We start from the raw sequence: 20,635 nt of genomic DNA on the forward strand, positions 1-20,635 counted from the left end.
TCTAGGGCACTAGATTTGGGTTCAGTAAGACTTTGATTCAAATCCTAGATCAGACACTATTATGTGATCTTGGGCAAGTCACTTATACCCACCTGTGCCTCAGTTTCACCTTCTGTAAAATAAGGTCGTTGGACTTGATGGTCTCTAAGGTCTTGACAATCTACCTCCAAATCTAGAAGAATTCTCTGAGTCCAAATTGGGAGCTGAGCAAATATAAACCAAAAGACTGAGGCAGGCGATCTTCAGGACTTTTGTTTTAATTTTGAAATTTACTTGGCTGTGTTACATGAAACAAGAAGAGGTTAGTGATGATGAGAATGGAAAAGGTCCAAGTTGCCTTTATATTACATATATGGTGAAGGCATTGCCCTCCACTCTATGGTACCTACTTAAGTTTTATTTCAGAAATGGCCATTGTGTTGATTTGTTTTGATAAACTGTATATTTTTTTTTCCAAGGGAGACTGGGGGTAGGTGGAGGTCATTAGGAACTGACAGTGATATTAAAAATATCAATTATATATATATATGTATCGATTACATATATGTATATATAAATGCATACATATATAGTATACATACATATATATATATATAAAAGAAATAAATCCAAGGGATTGAGACAACACAGGAAAAACCATTAAAGAAACAAATTTGAATCAGAAGATCAGTATTGGATTAGAATACAAGATCTAGGTCCTGCTAGAATGGATTGCTTATCTGTAAAAACTTTCATGTCAACTACATTCTCTGCCCTCCCATCCCCTCTACCCCTCACACTGTGGCATGGTCCTGTGCCAGGTGTACCATGTTCCATTCTGCCTCAGGAGCAGCAATAAAATCATGGTGTTATAGAAGGAAGGCCTATATCATTTTGGGGCATGTATGTCACACATAGGACTCCCATGTTCTCCTTAGTCCCCCAGTCCACTAGGCATCCTCATTGTCATAAAAATGTTCTTCCTCTCCATTTGTAATTATCGATGGTAAGCAAGTACTTTGGAGAGTATTTGTAGTTCAGGGTAGAGATGAGCCCAACAAAACAAAGATGAAGGACTCAGGGTGAATTCAGACTGAGAAGGGTCACCCCAGGTAGTGTAAAATTCATGATGTATGTGGCCAATGGGCCACGGATTCACAACCTGTCTAAATGAAGAGGGGGCTTTTATATCAGTTTCTGGGAAGGTTTGCTCTTGAAGAAATTATGGGAGTACAGCCAGACTAGTTTCTCTAGTGGACGATGGTGGTCGTCCCCCTACGTATATGTGACTGGCAGCTTTTAGGGTTCATAAGTCAGCATGGAAAACCCCCAGTTCCCCTATGTAGGTACTGACTACAGGTACTGTAAAGTATGGGAGAGACTCTAGAACAACAGAGCATGGGATCTTCTTGTTGTTTGTCCTTTGTTTTTGAAGAGGACCATGACATCACAAGGTGACATCTTGACTCATAAGTGAAATGGATTTAAGTGAGGCATCGTTGCACAAAGTTACTAGCCTCACTCTTTCTTCCAGGGTTTTCGAAGCCCAGCGGCAGGACAAAAGTCAAGATGACTAGTGATGGCCCAGGATGCAATGGATGACCTTAGCATCTTTGATGTCTGACCAAGCTCCAAATACTTCATAGAATCTGCTTCAGTTGCCTTCATAGCCATTGGAACAAATAGTTCCCATCCTCCTATTCTTCTGGGGAAGTCTGCACATGCTTGGGCTAGACATTCCCCTAACTCATCTGTAGGTTTGACGCCTGTCAATTACCCTCTACCTGGTATAGCCTATCTGCCAAGACAGTTTTCTAGAGAATGGCCACTATGCATGCTACACAGCTTCTTGGAGCCACAGGTAAGAGTTGAGTGTTAGGTAGACACCAAAGGTGGATGAGCAGCCCTGAAAAGGCTCCAGCAAGCCCTTACACCAGAAGTACTAGTCCTCTTTGAACACCCCATACACTTCAATGGAATCCAAATTTTGCATAAAACAATGTGTCCTGGGTGGATGAGCAGATTCAGTCCAATATGTACTTATTATCAGCTCTGCCATCTGTATGTATGATCTTGGGTAAATCCCTTAACCTCTGGGTCTGTTTTCTCAAAATGACAGGGTTGGATTAATTAACTTCTAAGGTCCTTTCTGGCTTTGAGATACATGATCTTATGTCTCCAACACAGGAAATGAGACATCTTGATTACAGGATCTGCTATCACCAAAGCAGTTTTATACCCTTGGATCAGGGGGGAATTCATGATGAAATCTAATATTGTTTCCCTGCTTCTTTCCTCCTCTCCACAGCAGAAACTCTTACTTCCTTTAAGATTCAGCTTAAGATGCATCTTCTTTTTTTTTTTTTTTTTCAATCAATAAGCATTTATTAAGTGCACACACTGTGCCTTTGCCAGTGTCTCCCATGTCTCACACTTGACTCCAAAGCTCTTCAGAGAGACCTTGAGAGTGTCCTTGTATTGCTTCTTCTAACCTCCTTGTGTGAATTCTTATTATTAAATTTATTTATTTAACTTTTAACATTCATTTTCACAAAATTTTGGGTTACAAATTTTCTCCCCTTTTATCCCCTCCCCCCCCAAACACCAAGCATTCTAATTGCCCCTATGACCAATCTGCTCTCTCTTCTATCATCCCTCTCTGCCCTTGTCTCCATCTTCTCTTTTGTCCTGTAGGGCCAGATAGCTTTCTATACCCCTTTACCTGTTTTTCTTATTTCCTAGTGGCAAGAACATTACTCGACAGTTGATCCTAACACTTTGAGTTCCAACTTCTCTTCCTCCCTCCCTCCCCACCCCTTCCCTTTGGAAGGCAAGCAATTCAATATAGGCCATATCTGTGTAGTTTTGCAAATGACTTCCATAATAGTTGTGTTGTATAGGACTAACTATATTTCCCTCCATCCTATCCTGTCCCCCATTACTTCTATTCTCTTTTGATCCTATCCCTCCCCATGAGTGTCGACCTCGAATTGCACTCTCCTCCTCATGCCCTGCCTTCTATCATCCCCCCCACCCTGCTTGTCCCCTTATCCCCCACTTTCCTGTATTGTGAGATAGGTTTTCCTACCAAAATGAGTGTGCACTTTATTCTTTTCTTTAGTGGAATGTGATGAGAGTAGACTTCATGTTTTTCTCTCACCTCCCCTCTTTATCCCTCCACTAATGAGTCTTTTGATTGCCTCTTTTATGAGAGATAATTTGCCCCATTCAATTTCTCCCTTTCTCTTCCCAATATATTTCTCTCTCACTGCTTGATTTCATTTTGTTTTAAAGATATGATCCCATCCTATTCAATTCACTCTGTGCACTCTGTCTCTATGTATGTGAGCGTGTGTGCATGTGTAATCCCACCCAGTACCCAGATACTGAAATGTTTCAAGAGTTACAAATATTGTCTTTCCATGTAGGAATGTAAACAGTTCAGCTTTAGTAAGTCCCTTATGACTTCTCTTTGCTGTTCACCTTTTCATGGTTCTCTTCATTCTTGTGTTTGAAAGTCAAATTTTCTTTTCAGCTCTGGTCTTTTCATCAAGAATACTTGAAAATCCTCTATTTCATTGAAAGACCATTTTTTCCCCTGAAGTATTATACTCAGTTTTGCTGGGTAGGTGATTCTTGGTTTTAGTCCTAGTTCCTTTGACTTCTGGAATATACTGTTCCATGCCCTTCGATCCCTTAATGTAGAGGCTGCTAGATCTTGTGTTATCCTGATTGTATTTCCACAATACTTGAATTGTTTCTTTCTAGCTGCCTGCAGTATTTTCTCCTTGACCTGGGAACTCTGGAATTTGGCCACAATGTTCCTAGGAGTTTCTCTTTTTGGATCTCTTTCAGGCGGTGTTCTGTGGATTCCTTGAATATTTATTTTGCCCTCTGGTTCTAGAATCTCAGGGCAGTTTTCCTTGATAATTTCATGAAGGATGATGTCTAGGCTCTTCTTTTGATCATGGCTTTCAGGTAGTCCCATAATTTTTAAATTGTCTCTCCTGGATCTATTTTCCAGGTCTGTTGTTTTTCCAATGAGATATTTCACATTATCTTCCATTTTTCCATTCTTCTCTCTTTGTTCTGTGATTTCTTGGTTTTGCATAAAGTCATTAGCCTCCATCTGTGCCATTCTAATTTTGAAAGAACTATTTTCTTCAGTGAGCTTTTGAATCTCCTTTTCCATTTGGCTAATTCTGCTTTTGAAAGCATTCTTCTCCTCATTGGCTTTTTGAACCTCTTTTGCCAATTGAGTTAGGCTAGTTTTTAAGGTGTTAATTTCTTCAACATTTTTTTGGGTCTCCCTTAGCAGGGAGCTGATCTGCTGTTCATGCTTTGACTTCATGTCTCTCATTTCTCTTCCCAGCTTTTCCTCCACCTCTCTAACTTGATTTTCAAAATTCTTTTTGAGCTCTTCCATGGCCTGAGCCCATTGGGTGGGCTGGGACACAGAAGCCTTGATTTCTGTGTCTTTGCCTGATGGTAAGCATTGTTCTTCCTCATCAGAAAGGAAGGGAGGAAATGCCTGTTCGCCAAGAAAGTAACCTTCTATAGTCTTATTTCTTTTCCCTTTTCTGGGCATTTTCCCAGCCAGTGACTTGACCTCTGAATATTTTCCTCACACCCACCTCACCTCCTGATCCTCCCAGCCCGTGTTTGTGGTCTGAGATTCAAATGCTGCTTCCAGCCTCAGGGCTTTGGGCGGGGGCAGGGCTGCTATTCAGTATGAGATTATGATCTGGTGCTGAGATCGGGGCAGGGCCACCTCTCAGGCTCAGTTCCCTCAGGGGGTTTATGCGCAGACCTTCCGCAATGGATTCAGGCTCCCGCCCGCTTGGGGAGCCCCTGTCTGCAGTCGCCTCTCAGCTTCTACCTCCCGGGGGGGGGGGGGGGCCTGAATTATGGGGGCACCCCACTCCCCTCTCGACCCGCCAAAGAGACTCTCTCACCCACCCCTGTCACCTGTGGGTGGAGGGACTTGTGCGGCCGCTGGAGATCCCGTCCCTGAAGCCTGCTCGGATCTGTTTCTCTCGGTGCCGCAGCCGTGGCCGCAGCAGGTCTGGGCTGGGCTTTGTGTCTGCAGCGCGACGGACCTTTTGCGAGAGGTTTGCAGATGCCTCTGTGGGTGGAGGGACCCGTGTGGCCGCTGGAGATCCTGTCTGTGAAGCCTGCTTGGATCTTTTCCTCTCGGTGCCGCGGCCGCGGCAGGGCTGCACTCAGCTCCCAGTCCCGGCGCCCAGTCCGCAGCGCGAAGGACCCCCGCGAGAGGTTTGCAGGTCTCTCTGGAACAGAAATCTCCCTCGCTCCTATGTTCCGTGGCCTCTGGGTGCAGAATTCGCCGTGAGTTACTTCCCTGTAGCCATTCTATGGGTTGTGGGTTCAGAGCTATGTGTATGTGCGTCTTTCTACTCCGCCATCTTGCGATGCATCTTCTTTTTGACACCTTTACTGATTTTGCCAACTGCTACTGCCTGTCTTCCCCAAATTACCTGGTACTTCTTTTACATTCTGTATATACTCCTTTGTGCATATTGCCACCCCAGTGGCAATACAAGCTTGTTGAAGGCTGTAATTATTCCATTTTTGTCTTTGTATGCCCAGTGCCAATGGCAGTGTGATATGGTGAATAGAGAGCTGGGCTTCAAGCCAGGAGGCCCTGAGTTCAAATCCTGTCTCTGATGCATACTGGCTATGTGACCCTGGACATTTAACTTCTGAAGGTTCTAGGAAGCTCTTTAGAAATATAAGTTGCAGAAAGGGTGCTGATCTGTTTTGGAAGAGGGGGTTTATTTATCAAAGAGTTGCTTTTATAGAGGCAGCTAGGTGGCTCAGTGGATACAGCACTTGGTGTTAGGAAGACTTGAGTTCAAATCCAGCCTCAGGTACTTACTAGCTGTGATCTTTTTTAACCCAGTTTGCCTCAGTTTCCTCCTCTGTAAAATGGGTATAATAACAGCATCTACCTCCCAGGGTTGCTGTGAGGATCAAATGAGATATTATTTGTAAAGTGCTTACTTAGCACAGTACCTAGCACCTAACAGGTACTTAATCAGTGTTGATAGATGAAGATTTTTAGTTTTGTTTCTCCACTATTGTCTATCTACAAAGTTAACCTTTGTAGAAACTGCCTTTGTCTTTGCCCTGTACTCGACTTCTTCCCCATTGCTTTGTGTCTCTTCCTGTTTGGTGCAATTCATGGTAAGGTCTTAAAAGGAAGCTACAATGCATCCACAAAAGGAATCTGGTGACCTCTCTCCCTTTAAATGCTGCTCTTTATGAGACTATCACATCATTTAGTGAGGTTAGCCACTTACATACAAGAGTGGCCCCTAAGTGATAATCATTACTACTGGGTGTCTAGACAGGCAAAGGGAAATAAATTGTTCATAAAAACCCAGGCAGTCACACAGTCTTTCCTGCACACATGGTGGATTTGATGTAGAATCCCCTTGTGCTTTTGTGAATAATTCATTACGTCATGGAGAAAGCAGAGGGATTTTTTTTTCACACAATTCACATTCTGTTGCCAGGATAAGAGCATCCCCCAGAAAGGACAGAAAGATAGTGAGAAATATGATTTCTGCATTGGGGTTAGCTATCCATTCAACTCAAACACTCCAATCCATCTATGATCTCATCTATGTGAGTGCCTGATCCAGAAACGCAGACACAAACCACTCACTCTCATCCAGCCTCTGTGACCCTCCTGCACATCTTCTCTCACACTTTTCAAAGGGCGGCCACCTGATCTGCTGCACAAGGGCCTTCTTTGCTTTCTCTTGACATCAGATGATACCCATGGAGTGTGTGGGTTGTCCACGGCTGATCCTTTCTTTTTACCATGAGACCAGCTGATCTTTTTTGCTCATACATTTCTCTGATGGCATCATTTATGTTCATGTACCACAGCCTGCTCATACCCACCATCTGTCTCCCCATTGCTCTCAACATGGCACTCATTTTCAGTTCTTCAGAAACTACATATGTAATGTGTTGGAAATCTAACAGTGGTGTGCTAGTAAATGTTTAACAACAAGCTCTGGGGGGTGGGGAGGGGAAGTATAGACATACTTTTAAACTTAATCTGGATTATTACCTTTTTCTTATCACTTTCTTAAGCCTAGATAATGAACTAAACAATAAGGTAAGTCCTGGTTGATAGCATTTACTGATTTTCAAGGTATAAATGCTCACACTGAAAAATTAACAATTTGCTCTTTTCAGCTTTTCAATATGTTCAGTATACCCTGGCTGTTACAGTTATATAAAAATATATTATTCTCATTAGCTATATCCACAGTATCAATATATTATTTTCAATAGCACTAAATTTATTCAGATTTTCTTAAAGGCCATTTTTATTCGACCCCACATTTCTGCACATGTCTTTTGCATGGAGTATTTACCTGTGCAGTTTTCCTTTAGTGAACACAGGCTGTTCTAAAAATATATCTCCTGGTCAATCTGCCTTTCAGGACTAACTGGACTGAGCTTATTCTTAGGTAGCTTTCCTTCAGTCTAACCTAACTCTAGCCTTAGGAAAAACAACAGTAATAACAACAAAAACTCTCAACAAACCACCAAACTATTTTTCAGGTGAACTTGGGTGAGAGTTGTTTGCTCAGGCAATCCAGAAGAGATATCCACCTTTATCCTATAGGATAGGATCCTAGCTAAGTATCAGCCCAGGGTTGGAGCAACCCACAACTCCCATCTGATAGCTGCTGCCAGTGGGCTGGAGGCTTCTGTGACTTAAGCTGGCAGCCTCTGTCAGGCTTTTAATGAAAAGGTATTTGCATGACTGCTGTTGCTAACAGGCTTGTTTACTGGTAGGCTTAGGAAGGAGGCCAGAATTTGCAAATGTGCCTTAGTTCCTAAAGTCAAATTCTGGGAATACAGGAGAGTTTATTGTAGTTATTGCACATTATTATGTTTTCCCTGTGAACTCTCTGCACTAGCAACTCACCTGGCAACTCAATTTCTTTTTTAAAAAAAGTTTTATTGGTGCTTTTGTTTTTTATATCAGTCATTTCTGAAAATCCTGTTCTCTCAGATCATACCTTCCCATGGAACAGGAAAACAATTAAGGATAAAAAAAACCAATTAAGCACAAACATCCTCCCCAATGACCTCATCTGATGTTGTATGAAACATTTTCAACTAGCAATCTCTCCTCTTGTCATTATCTGTTCCTGGAGGAGGAATTTCAGAATTCAGTGATTCTACTGACTCCAGTCTCCTTTCTCTTTTCCCTCTCCTCTGTGCCTCCAAACTCCTTACATCTTTAGATTGACCTTTATAAAGAGAAGAAGAAATTGAAATGTTAAAGCAATCTCTTTCATGCTTATTTGTGTTATAATTATATAAAAAACTTTATTCTGTTACTTCATCAATAAGTTTCTATTGTGAACATAAAAGTCATTTCATGAAAGAAACCCCACTCACATTACCCAGGGTCTGATTTGTTTTCCTTGGCCAGGGAGTTGAAATGTGCTGTTGGTTTTCCCACTTATCTGAAATCTTACTATGAATTTTCTGTTGAAATGTGGGTATTTCTAATCAGCTGAAATTTCAAATAATTCCTTTGGCTGGGCTACAGTTGAGACTTCTTACTGTTGGGCTGGAATTGATGCACAGCTTATGTTAAAGTGAACCATACGTAGTGGTCGTTGGGCTAATGACCAAGAGATTTTAGGATTTTCCCTTCTATTATCATGCAAATAACTGGAGGATGTGATGAGACGGGGGCAGGATTTACATTGGTATTTTCAATTTTTGAAATTCTCTGATACCATTCAGAATCCTCAGAATCTTAGGACTACAGGATAATGTGACTAGCAAATATAGGATCCACTTAGTTGTCATATTAATAAGAATAAGCTACTGCATCTTAGCATTTAAGAATTTTAACTGTTTTAACTGGCCTTTTCACAATAATTAAGTTTTAGTCTTTATCCATTCTACTCTACACTAATCAACTACTGTGAGTACCTCAATCTATGTGAGATATATTCCCAAGTTCTGTGTAAATGGAATTCATACAGTGAAAATTATATTTTAAATGTACTGGGAGGGAAATTGTTATTTTATTTGTTTTTAACTTATTTATTTTATTAAATATTTCCCAATTACATGTAAAATTTTTTTAACCAATCATTAAAAATATTTTTGAATTCAAATTCTGTCCCTCTCTCCTTCTGGCTACTTGAAATATTTTCTCTTTGATTTGGGAGCTCTGAAATTTGGCTATAATATTCCCAGGATTTTTCATTTTGGGATCTCTTTCAGGTGATGATTAGCAGATTCTTTCAATTTCTATTTTACTCTCTGGTTCAAGGATATTGGGGCAGTTTTCCTTGATAATTTCTTGAAATATGATGGCTAGGCTCTTTCTTTGACCATGGCTTTCAGATAATCCAATAATTCTCAGATTATCTCTCCTTGATCTATTTTCCAGGTCCAGGTGCTTTTCCTATGAGATCTTTCACACTTTCTTCTGTCTTTTACTTTTTACTATTATTGTTTCTTGATGTCTCATTGAATCACTACCTTCCACTTGCCCCATTCTAATTTTTAAGGAATTATTTTCTTCAGTGAGTTTTTGTACCTCTTTTTCCATTCGACCAATTCTTTTTTTAAGGCATTATGTTCTTAAGTATTTTTTGTGCGTGCCTCTTTTTTACGAGGTTATTAATTGTCTTTCCATAATTTCTTCCTTTGCATTCATCATTTTATCTAATTTTTCCTCTAACACTCTTATTTGATTTTGAAAATATTTAGTTCTTTCAGTAATTCTTCTTGGGCTTGTGTACAATTCCCATTTTGTTCTTTGAGGCTTTGCTTGTATTATTATTGCCTTCTGAGTTTGTGCCTTGTTCTTCTCTGTTACTACATTCACTTTTTATGGTCAGGTTCTTTTTCAGTTGTCTGCTCATTTTTCCACCCTATTTCTTGATCTGGAACTTATGCTAATGTTGGGCCCTGTTCCTAGAGAATCAGAGGGGCAAGGGCACCATGTCAAGCTTCAAACTATTTCACACTGCTGTTTTCACAGCAAGTTCTGGGAATTTAGAAGTTTTCGGTGCTTCCAACATGATGTGATCTGAGGAGAGGTGTGGTTATTGCTTTCTTAGTAATACTCTGGTCCTTACCCAGGAAGGGTCCCTGATCCCTTGGCACTGCAATCAATAATGTTCCTCATGGTCCCTCCTCCCTTGGGCCTGAAAATAATATGATACCTCAGGGTCTCTGATCCCTTGGGAGCAGCAGTGACACTGTCCCTCAGGGTTTCCACTCCCTCTTAATGGAAAGTACTTCTCTTCCTCCCCATCCCCAACTATGACCCAGAAGTGGGTATAGGCAATGAAGTTGCCAAATAGTGCTCAGTCTTGTGTGCAGGGCTAACACAGAGTTCTCTGTAATCTCTTTTTGACCAGTTTCCAGGTCACCTTACCATTTCTGGCTTGAGAGCTCCTGAAGCTGCTGTTGCTTCTGTCACGACCACCTAGTCCCACCTCTATTGTTTCATTCTTGTAGGTTCCAGAACAGCTTTCACCCCCTCTCCTGCCCCAAGTTAGAGATCTCTTTCTGACCTCCTATGTTGTCTTGGGATACAGGAATCTCACTCTGCTCTTTTATTGACTTTGCCACTCCAGAATTCAATTTTAGGCATTATTTTAATGCTTGGAGGGGTATGTTGAGAGAGCTCAGCTGAGTGATTTCTCTACTCCCTCATCTTGACTCTACCCCTGGAAGTCTGATGAGATTGCTATTTGAAGAATCTATTGTGAATCCTTTAGTAAAACAAATGCTACGCTCAGTATTGTAGTTGGGAGGCAACAACTCTCTTTCCTGACTTTGACTGGTTAACCCATTAGCAGCTGCTGAACTGCTGGGGGTAGGATCTCTTATTAATTATATCTACCTCCTGCATAAATCTGTATTTTTATATCTTACACATATTGGTTTTATTTAAAGTGAAGTACAATGATTTGTCTTCCTATAGCTACACATCTTTCTATTGTGAGCTCCTTAAGAACAAAGACTGTGTGTTTGCCTTTTATTATATCTCCAGGGCTTAACATACTGCTTGGCATTTTGTAGGTGTTTAATAAATGCTTGTTGATTTAACTTGAAAATCTTCAAATATATCAGTATGAGAAATTCAGAGAAGCATGGGAAGACTTATATGAACTGATGCAGAGCAAAGAAAGCAGGACCAGGAGACAGATCTACAATGCCTATAATCACACAAATGAAAACCGCTCTGAAAGTTAGCAGGGCTCTATTAATCATGATTGTCCAATCTGGGCTCAGAGAATGGAGGAGGAAACTTACACATCTCTTGGTAGAGGAGTGGGGAACTATAGATGTATAATACATTGTCAGAATACAAGGTTATTGTGTTGGTTGCCAAACTGTCACTTTTTTGATGTATGTGTGTATGTGTGTGTGTTAGAGAGACAGATTCACAAGGAAGTACTGTGATATAAAGACAAACAGGATGAATACATTTTTAAAAATTTATTTATTTATTTTAAGTTTTCAACATTCATTTCCACAAAATTTTGAGTTCCAAATTTTCTCCCCATCTCTCCCCTCCCCCCACCCCTATCACCAATCTGCCCTCTCTTCTAATATCCCTCCCTTCCCTTATCCCCCTCTTCTCTTTTGTCCTGTAGGGCAAGATAAATTTCTGTACCCCATTACCTGTATTTCTTATTTCCCAACTGTATGCAGGAACAAGACTCAACAGCTGTTACTAAAACTTTGAGTTCTAACTTCTCTTCCTTCCTCCCTCTCCACCCATCCCCACTGGGAAGGCAAGCAATTCAATGTAGGCCATATATGTGTAATTTTGCAAATGACTTCCATAATAGTCATGCTGTGTAAGACTAACTATATTTCCCTCCATCCTATCCTGCCCCCCATTTCTTCTATTCTCTCTTTTGACCTTGACCCTCCCCAAGAGTGCTGACTTCTAATTGCTCCCTCCTCCCATTGCCCTCCCTTCCACCATCCCCCCCACCCTGCTTATCCCTTTCTCCCCCACTTTCCTGTATTGTAAGACAGGTTTTCATATCAAAATGAGTGTGCATTTTACTCCTTCCTTGAGTCAAATATGATGAGAGTAAGCTTCATGTTTTCTCTCTCACCTCCCTCCTTTTTCCCTCCATTGAAAAGTCTTTTTGTTGCCTCTTTTATGAGAGATAATTTGCTCCATTCCATTTCTCCTTTTCTCCTCTCAATATCTTCCTCTCACCCCTTAATTTCATTTTTTTATATATGATCCCATCCTATTCTACTCACCCTGTGTGTGTGTGTGTGATCCCACCAACTACTCAGATACTGAAAAAAGTTTTAAGAGTTACAAATATTGTCTTTCCATGTAGGAATGTAAACAGTTCAACTTTAGTAAGTCCCTTATGATTTCTCTTTCCTGTTTACCTTTTCATGCTTCTCTTGATTCTTGTGTTTGAAAGTCAAATTTTCTTTTCAACTGTGGTCTTTTCATCAAGAATGCTTGAAAATCCTCTATTTCATTGAAAGACCATTTTTTTCCCCTGAAGTATTATACTCCGTTTTGCTGGGTAGGTGATTCTTGGTTTTAGTCCTAGTTGCTTTGACTTCTGGAATATCATATTCCTTCAATCCCTTAACGTAGAAGCTGTTAGTTCTTGCGTTATCCTGATTGTATTTCCACAATACTCAAATTGTTTCTTTCTAGCTGCTTGCAATATTTTCTCCTTGAGGAATTTGGTTACAATGTTCCTAGAAGTTTCTCTTTTTCGATCTCTTTCAGGAGGTGATCAGTGGATTCTTTCAATATTTATTTTGACCTCTGGTTCTAGAATATCAGGGCAGTTTTCCTTGATAATTTCATGAAAGATGTCTAGGCTCTTTTTTTGGGTATGGATTTCAGGTAGTCCCATAATTTTTAAATTGTCTCTCCTGGATCTATTTTCCAGCTCAGTTGTTTTTATGATGAGATATTTCACATTATCTTCCATTTTTTCATTCTTTTGGTTTTGTTTTGTGATTTTTTGGTTTCTCACAAAGTCATTTGCCTCCATCTGTTCCATTCAAATTTTTAAAGAACTATTTTCTTCAGTGAGCTTTTGAACCTCCTTTTCCATTTGGCTAATTCTGCTTTTTAAAGCATTCTTTTCCTCATTGGCTTTTTGGACCTCTTTTGCCAATTCAGTTAGCCTATTTTTCAAGGTGTTATTTTCTTCAGCATTTTTTTGGGTCTCCTTTAGCAGGTTGTTGACTTGCTTTTCATGATTTTCTTGCATCTCTCTCATTTCTCTTCCCAATTTTTCCTCCACCTCTCTTACTTGATTTTCAAAATTCTTTTTGAGCTCTTCCATGGCCTGAGGCCATTGAATAATTATTTTGGATGTTTGGGATACAGAAGCCTTGACTTTTATGTCTTTCCCTGATGGTAAGCATTGTTCTTCCTCATCCAAAAGGATGGGAGAAGATATCTGTTCACCAAGAAAGTAACCTTCTATAGTCTTATTTTTTTCCCCCTCTTTTGGGCATTTTCCCAACTAGTTACTTGACTTTTGGGTCCTTTGTCAAGAGCAGGGTATACTCTGGGGATCCGTAAGATCTCAGTTCCTCTAAGGTGGCACAGTCAAGCGTGTACACTGGTCTGGGAGCAACCAGAAACTTTTGTGCCCAGAATCTGTGAGTAATAGAGTTCCCTCTCCACAGCCACCTGGCCTCCAGTTACACCAAGCCAGCACTGGGGCTGAGATTCAAACAAGCTGCTGGATTCCCCCAGGGGCTTTCAATGGGGGCAGGGCTGCCATTCAGTGTGAGATAAAGATCAGCTGCTCAATTCTTCCAGGAGCATTAGGTAGGGGCAGGGCTGCTATACAGGGCTGAGGTAAGGATCAGCTGATCAGTGCCCCCAGGGGTTTTACGATCCAACAATGGATGCAGGCTGCTGTTCGAGCTGCTGCAGCCTGAGGCCAGAGCTGGGAAAAACCACTGCTCCCATCTCAGTCAGTTCAAAAAACCCTCTCACTGACCTTTGGTGCCTGTGGGTTGAGGGATCTGCAAACTGCCGCTACTGCTGCTGGGGATTCTGCCCCTGAGACCTGCTCGAGTCCTCCTCCCTGCCACACAGCCAAGGCTGGGCTGGGCTCTGCTCTGTGTCTGGTGCGATAGACCTTTCCCATTGGCCTTTCAGGCTGGGCTGGAAATCTCCTCCACCCTGTTGTTCTGTGGCTTCTGCCGCTCCAAAATTTGTTGAGAGTCTTTCTTCATAGGTATTTTATGGGCTGCGGGGTGCACCTTTCTACTTTGCCATCTTGGCTCTGCCTGTTTGCAGAAATTTTGGAAAGCATGAATGCATTTTTTTAAAAATCAAAAAACTTTCTTAACATTCCCCTTTTTACTGAGTGCCACTGATACAGAACGTCAATTATAATCCAACCTTTTAAGGTCAAACAAATAAACAATTTCTAGTTTCTGAAAGAGAGTCACAGTCTACACTGTTGATCCACCTATTCTGGAAAGCAATTTAGAATTATTCTTATTGACTAAAATATTCATACCTATTGCTTCAAAAATTCTATTATTAGACATATATTCCAAGGAGGGCCAAGGACAGAAAAAGAAGACAATATATATACCAAATTATCCATAGGAAGGAAATGAGCTTTTATGGGCCTATTATGTACCTATTATGGGCCAGGCAATATGGTAAATGTTTCATAAATATGATTGTGTTTGATCTTCACAACAGCCCTGGGAGATAGGCACTATTATTATTTTTTAAAAAATACTTATTTTTAGTTTTCAACATTCACTTCCATAAGATTTTGAGTTTCAAATTTTCTCCCTATTTCTCTCCTCCTCCCACCCCAAGACAGCATGTAATTTGATATAGGCTCTGCATATACATTCATATTAAACCTATTTTCATATTAGTCATCTTGTAAAGAAGAATTAGAACCAATGGGAGAAACAACAAGAAAGAACAAAAAAAAAAAAGAGAGCAAATAATATGCTTCAATCTGCATTCAGACTCCGTAGTCCTTTCTCTGGATGTGGACAGCATTTTCCATCATGAGTCTTTTGGAGTTTTCTTAGATCCTTGCACTATCATAACCCCCATTTTACCATTGAGGAAATGGAGGCAAACAGAGGTAAGTGATTTGTTCTGGATCACATAGTGCCTGAGGCTAGACTTGAACTCAGTTCTTCCTGACTTAAGGCCCTACACTGTATCTACTATGCTACCATAGCAACACTTTTTATAAAAGCAAAGAACTAGAAACAAAGGAAATGCTTACTGATGGGGAATGGCTAAATAAATTTTAACAAACGAATATAGTGCATATTTGGGTGCCATAAGAAATGATGACTCTATTTGGGAAAGTAAAAAGAAATGAAGACTGAACAATTCAGACATGCATGGAAAGGTACATGAACCAATGCAGAGCGAAATAATGAGAATCAACCAAACAATATACACAATGACTACAATTATGTAAATGGAAAGGATGTTTAAAGTGAGACAGAATGATGTCATCATAATGACCAAGTTTGTCCCAAAGATAACAAAATATACCTTGTTTTCTTCTTTGCAGAGATGAGGACCATATGTATAGAACTGTATAGAATTCAATTACAGAATTTTGTATAGAATTACATATATTGTTGGACTTGTTTAATGTGTTGGGTTAGTTTTGTTGTGTTTTTTTCTTTTTTAAAAATTTTTGTTCCAATGTAAGGTTCATTAGGTAGGGGAGGGAAGAGAATATATTTGGAAATGGAAATGAGGATGATGTGAAAACAAAAGATATAAATGAAAAAAATAACACGTTTCTTCCAAGTCAAATATACCTGGTATAACAGATGATAATGTCTTCTGACTTAGGCTCTAAATGTTTTGGAGGAGCACCTTCTTTTAGCCTCCCCCCCTCCCAAATTCAGCACCTGCCAAAGGGTTAAGGGTCTACATAGTTTGGTTGGGCAAAGCTGCTGCCTGTTAGCTAAAAGGTTGAAACAGCAGTCTAGTCTTAGAGTTAGAGCTGGAAGCAGCCACCTTTGAGGTAACCTGGTCCCAAATCTTCATTTTGTAGAAAATTGTAGTGAGGAAAGTGTTATAACTTTAACTTCAAAAATGGAAAAATTCAACTCAACCTGCTTGTACCCTGAATTATGAATGTATCTGGATTTGTAAATTTTTTTTTAATTCACATTTTTCTTGCCTCAAAGGGCCACCTTTCCTCATTTGTAGAGATTGATTGCTCTCACCTGCTGAGTTGGTGAGACCGGAAGAGAAGACAGCTGAGCTTAAAGGAGTTTTGTAATGCTCTCCTCCCTTCAGGTTGCTGGGGACAGAGAGATAGGGAAGAAGTGGACATAAGATGAACTGGAAGTCTCCATCATGTCACCACTCACAGCGTGCTACACTAGAAACTTTGAGGAATTTTCCCATTGGGTAAAATCTGCTTCTCTCTTCTCTCTCTCTCTCTCTCTCTCTCTGTTGAGCTGAGTTACCTTGCTTCCAAGAGGAAAATTCCTTCAGTCTGTATTGTTTGTTCTATATTCTCCTATGTATCCTTTCTCTGATTCTGTTTGCTATTGTCTTGGAGAAATTTTTTTTTTTTGGGCTATTTGCTGTATCTGTGTTCATATGGTGGGAAAGGGGGTCAAGCCTTAGGTATAGTTTTGGGGTCTCCCTTTCCCTATTAAGAAATACAGATAAGAAGCTTAGTTTGAACCTAAACATTATATCCCTTAGATTAATAATATTTAAGGGAGCAGACAGACATAATTCTAGTCTAGTCTAGTCTATCCAATCACTTACTTCCTCTCCTGGCAGGAATCAAGGTCTCCCTTGGAGAAGGGTTGGGGGAGGAAATGCTAGAGATACCTATTCTTTTCTCCCTGTAAGACATACACACACACACACACACACACACACACACACACGATATTCCTTGTTATATTAAAAATTGGCAAAAGAAAAAAAGTCAAGTATTTCTTGACTGAATTTTGTTTGCTTTCAGTTTCTTCTATTTCAGTGCTTGTTAGAATATGTCAAGGTGCCCTGAAGTTCAAAGAACCCTGGGCAGCCCAGGTTGTCTTGAAATACTGGAGATGGGTCTTAATGCAGGTAACTTGGAGACATTCATAAAGACATGTTAATGTGCATTCTGAGGAACTAGTAAGAAATAAGCAGGAACATAACCTCAAATCTATATGAAGTACACTCTGAAGTTGTTTTATATGCACCAGGGAATTAAATATGGTTGGGAAAAGTGTATGTGTTCCACTGCAGTTAACTAAAGCATACAGAAGGGCAACTTTTGATTTGCCCTTGAGAAAACTACATCCAAAGGGATTGTGATTTTGATATGCAAATCATAAAAAGTTAAAAGGATTCCTTTGTAATCTTTAAAAACATTGCTCTATGCCCATTCCATTTGCTTAAAAAAACATTATAAACTTAATAACAATCTCAACAAATACAGGCAAGACATAAATAACTTCAATTAAAACCATATATTTAGAACAATTTACATATTAAATATATTAGTGATTATTTATGGAGTTTCTTTGCCAATCAACCTGAACAAGTATGTATTGAATGTCTTCTCAATGCCAGGCATAGATAAAAGACAAAAGTAAGACTTGCCCTCAAGGAGCTTACAGTCTAGCTGGGGGAGACAATTTGTACATATGTAAGTATGGATACAGTGTAATTGGAGGGGAAAGCAGATCAGACACTGGCAGCTGAGGGAATCAGTTAAGTCTTCACGTAGAAAGTGGAATTCAAGTTAAGCCTTGAAGGAAACAAAGAATTCTAGGAGTCAAAAGCAGAGAAGGAATATGGAGAACTTTCTGGACTTGGGAAACAGTCCCTGAAAAGGAAACAAGGTGAGAGATGGAGTGTGGAGCATGAGGAGCAGGTGTATGGATAATACATTTTTGCTTATTATTAATGTAATTTTGCTGCTTAATAGGAAGATCTATCCCATCCTCTAATAGGCCCATGTGACCTGCTTAAGTCACATGGAAGTCCAAGTCACATGAGTCTAAGTCACATGGAACAGGAAGGGTGAAATGGGAAAGAGAGGAGCTAGAGCAAAGCTTGGAGGAAATTAGTCAGAGAGCAATCAGAGATGGGAAAGGCAGTTGGCTAGCCTGAGTGGGAGAGCCTGTTTATGATAGGTTTAAGGGAGCTGGTAAATTTATGGAAAGCCTAGCAGGAAGGCTTGGGGAGGGGGTTGTCCTCTGCATTGTTATTGTGTATAGATTTGTTATTTTGTTACAGATTTGGCTTTCTGGTGTCTGAATAAATGTTTTGATTCTGTCTTCCATGTGGAGAGTCTGTTGTATTTCCCAATTCAGAATTGTGCTGGCATATTCGTGGCTGCCGTAGTGCTGTGAATATCATGTTGGTGCTACAGCAGGAAAACCAAATTTGGCATGAGTTTAGTGTTCATGAAATGGAGTCAAATGGCATAAAGCTGGAAAGAAGGGAAAGGAGGGGGTCAGGTTGTGTAGGGCTTTAAAAGCTAAACTGAAGAATTTGTGTTTGATCCTAGTTAATTGGGAACCATTGGAGTTGATTCGGTAGAATAGTGACATGCTTAGACCTAGGGGAGATCTGGCAGGTCAAAAAAATTTTTAACAGAAAAAGAAGGTCATTGAAGAATTTTAAAAAGGAGATGGAAGAGAAAAAAAAGATCAATAGGATGAATATATTTTATTTAATTCAAGTATTTAATTGGTATTAAATTAGGAAATTTTGACATTTAATAATGACTTCATCACATTTAATCTTCACAGCCCTGAAAGAAAAGTTCTCCAGCTAACCTACTTCTGTCCCATCTCCTTCTTCCCCCCACCCATTTTACAGATCAGGAAATTAAAATTTAGAGAGCTTATATGCCTTGTCCATAGTTACTCATGCTCATGATGAAAGCCCTCTTGTTTATATGAATCATCTATGTGGCTCTGTAAAAAAGGGGTTAATTGGGGGGTAGAAACATCCCCAATGTTTTCTGGCACTCCCTCACCCCTAAATCTTGAGGTTTTTCTCTCCTAGAGCCATCTTCCAAATCTGAAACTTCTACCTACATGGCTTCCAAATATTTTTCCAGTTGGGTTATTTTCTGACCTTGTTTTTCCACTCCAGCTATGTTCTTTGCTCCATTGCATTAATTCTGTTTTTTGGCCATGCCCGCTGAATTTTTCTAAATTCTCCTCATTATCCATTTTGAGAAGTTTTTCCATGATCTCTTCTAGAGATTCCTTAGTTACATTCAATTCTTCCTTAAATTCCTCCTGAGATTTCTTTGCTGCCATTAAGCTATTTATTTAATTCCTTGTGATTTTTTTTTTTGTGGTGGGGGAAGGGATGTGAATTTTTCCTTTTATTCTGTTATCCACTTGAATTCATCTCTATTTCTTACCTTGTTCCTCATGCAACTTTTGATATTGTTGTTGCACTTCTGATATTTTCCCCTCTTGTTTTTCTTACTCTGTAATTAAAAAGATCATTGTCTTTTGGTAAGCTTTAATTTTCTTGTAAAAATTTCTGGTAATTTTGTTTTCAGTATTTCTGTTGCTATTTTGGGGGTAGATCATTAGGAATCTGGCTTCTTTGCCACCTCTCTCATTCCACTGTCTTCCCAGAAATATTCCAGAAATTTTTCAGGCATTTTTACTGTCCAGTATTCCTCAGAGGGGGCCCTAAAGAAAGAAATAAAAGTGAGATAATTCCTTGAATGTGAGTCAATTTTCTTTTCTTTTTTTTTTTATATTTTGTTTTAATCAGCCAAGATCTGCCTTCTCACCCTCCCTATCCAACTTCCATCCATCCCAATTGAGAAAAGAAGAAAAGCAAAACTTGCTGCAAATATGTAAAGTAAATCAAAACAAATGTCCACATTGGATATGACAAAAAAAGTCTCATTCTGTGTTTTCTGAGTCCTTCTCTATCAGGAGGTGGGTAATATGTTTCATCATTAGTCTTCTGGACTCCTGACTGGTCATTATGCATAACAGTATTCCATCACATTAATATACCATAACTTATTCATCCATCCCCCAAATTATGGGCTCTCTTTCAGATTTCCATTCTTTGTCACTTCAAAATTAGCTACAAATGTTTTTGCCCATCCTAAGAGTTTGTTTTGCTTAGGTCTAATTCCTCTCTTAATTTGCTTTCCCTCTAGTTCTCCCTTTCCCTTCTCCCCTCTTCCTCCTATTTCCCTGTTGAGTGAAATGGATTTCTGTATCCAGCTCTGTATGTGTGCGTATTTTTCCTTCTTTTGACTTGTTCACATGAGAGTGAGGTTCAAGTGTCAGCCATCCTACCTACTCCCTTCTTGTTTGTTTAGATGCCTGCATGTGCACTGATTACTTGAGATAATTTGCCCTTAACCTTCTTTCCTTTCCCTTTTCTTTCTTTTCTTTTCTTTAGATCATCAAGATAAAATAGATCCACTCCCAGGACTGTGTAATTGGACTCCTTTTATGAACCCTGATGACGACAGAGTTCAGTGGAGACACACGTATCATTTCTCCATATTAGAATGTAAGTAGTTTACGTTTGTTTAGTCTTTTATCAGTGTTCATTCATGTTTTACCTGTTATGTTTCTCTTTACTTGTTTC

At 39.7% G+C, this 20,635-nt stretch overlaps 1 protein-coding gene, 1 long non-coding RNA gene and 1 pseudogene across 2 annotated transcripts in view; 2 read left to right on the forward strand and 1 right to left on the reverse strand.

Moving 5' to 3' along the window:
* The first annotated feature begins 279 nt into the window (after positions 1-279).
* Positions 280-400, forward strand: LOC140530689 (U6atac minor spliceosomal RNA; annotated as a pseudogene).
* A 15,603-nt stretch (positions 401-16,003) lies between these two features.
* Positions 16,004-20,635, forward strand: part of LOC140527264 (uncharacterized) — a 36,451-nt gene continuing 31,819 nt past the window's right edge. Inside the window, exons 1-2 of the long non-coding RNA XR_011974736.1 lie at positions 16,004-16,447; positions 20,444-20,557. This is a non-coding gene — a long non-coding RNA (uncharacterized lncRNA). The remainder of the gene's footprint in view (positions 16,448-20,443; positions 20,558-20,635) is intronic.
* The window catches only part of ALG14 (ALG14 UDP-N-acetylglucosaminyltransferase subunit), a 106,413-nt gene continuing 104,546 nt past the window's right edge, over positions 18,769-20,635 (reverse strand). The window contains exon 7 of the transcript XR_011974735.1: positions 18,769-19,710. The gene's annotated coding sequence lies outside the window, so the exon portion shown is untranslated. The remainder of the gene's footprint in view (positions 19,711-20,635) is intronic.

The sequence above is a fragment of the Notamacropus eugenii genome, chromosome 2 (assembly GCF_028372415.1).
Source record: "Notamacropus eugenii isolate mMacEug1 chromosome 2, mMacEug1.pri_v2, whole genome shotgun sequence".
In the NCBI taxonomy this organism is placed as follows: Eukaryota; Metazoa; Chordata; class Mammalia; order Diprotodontia; family Macropodidae; genus Notamacropus; species Notamacropus eugenii.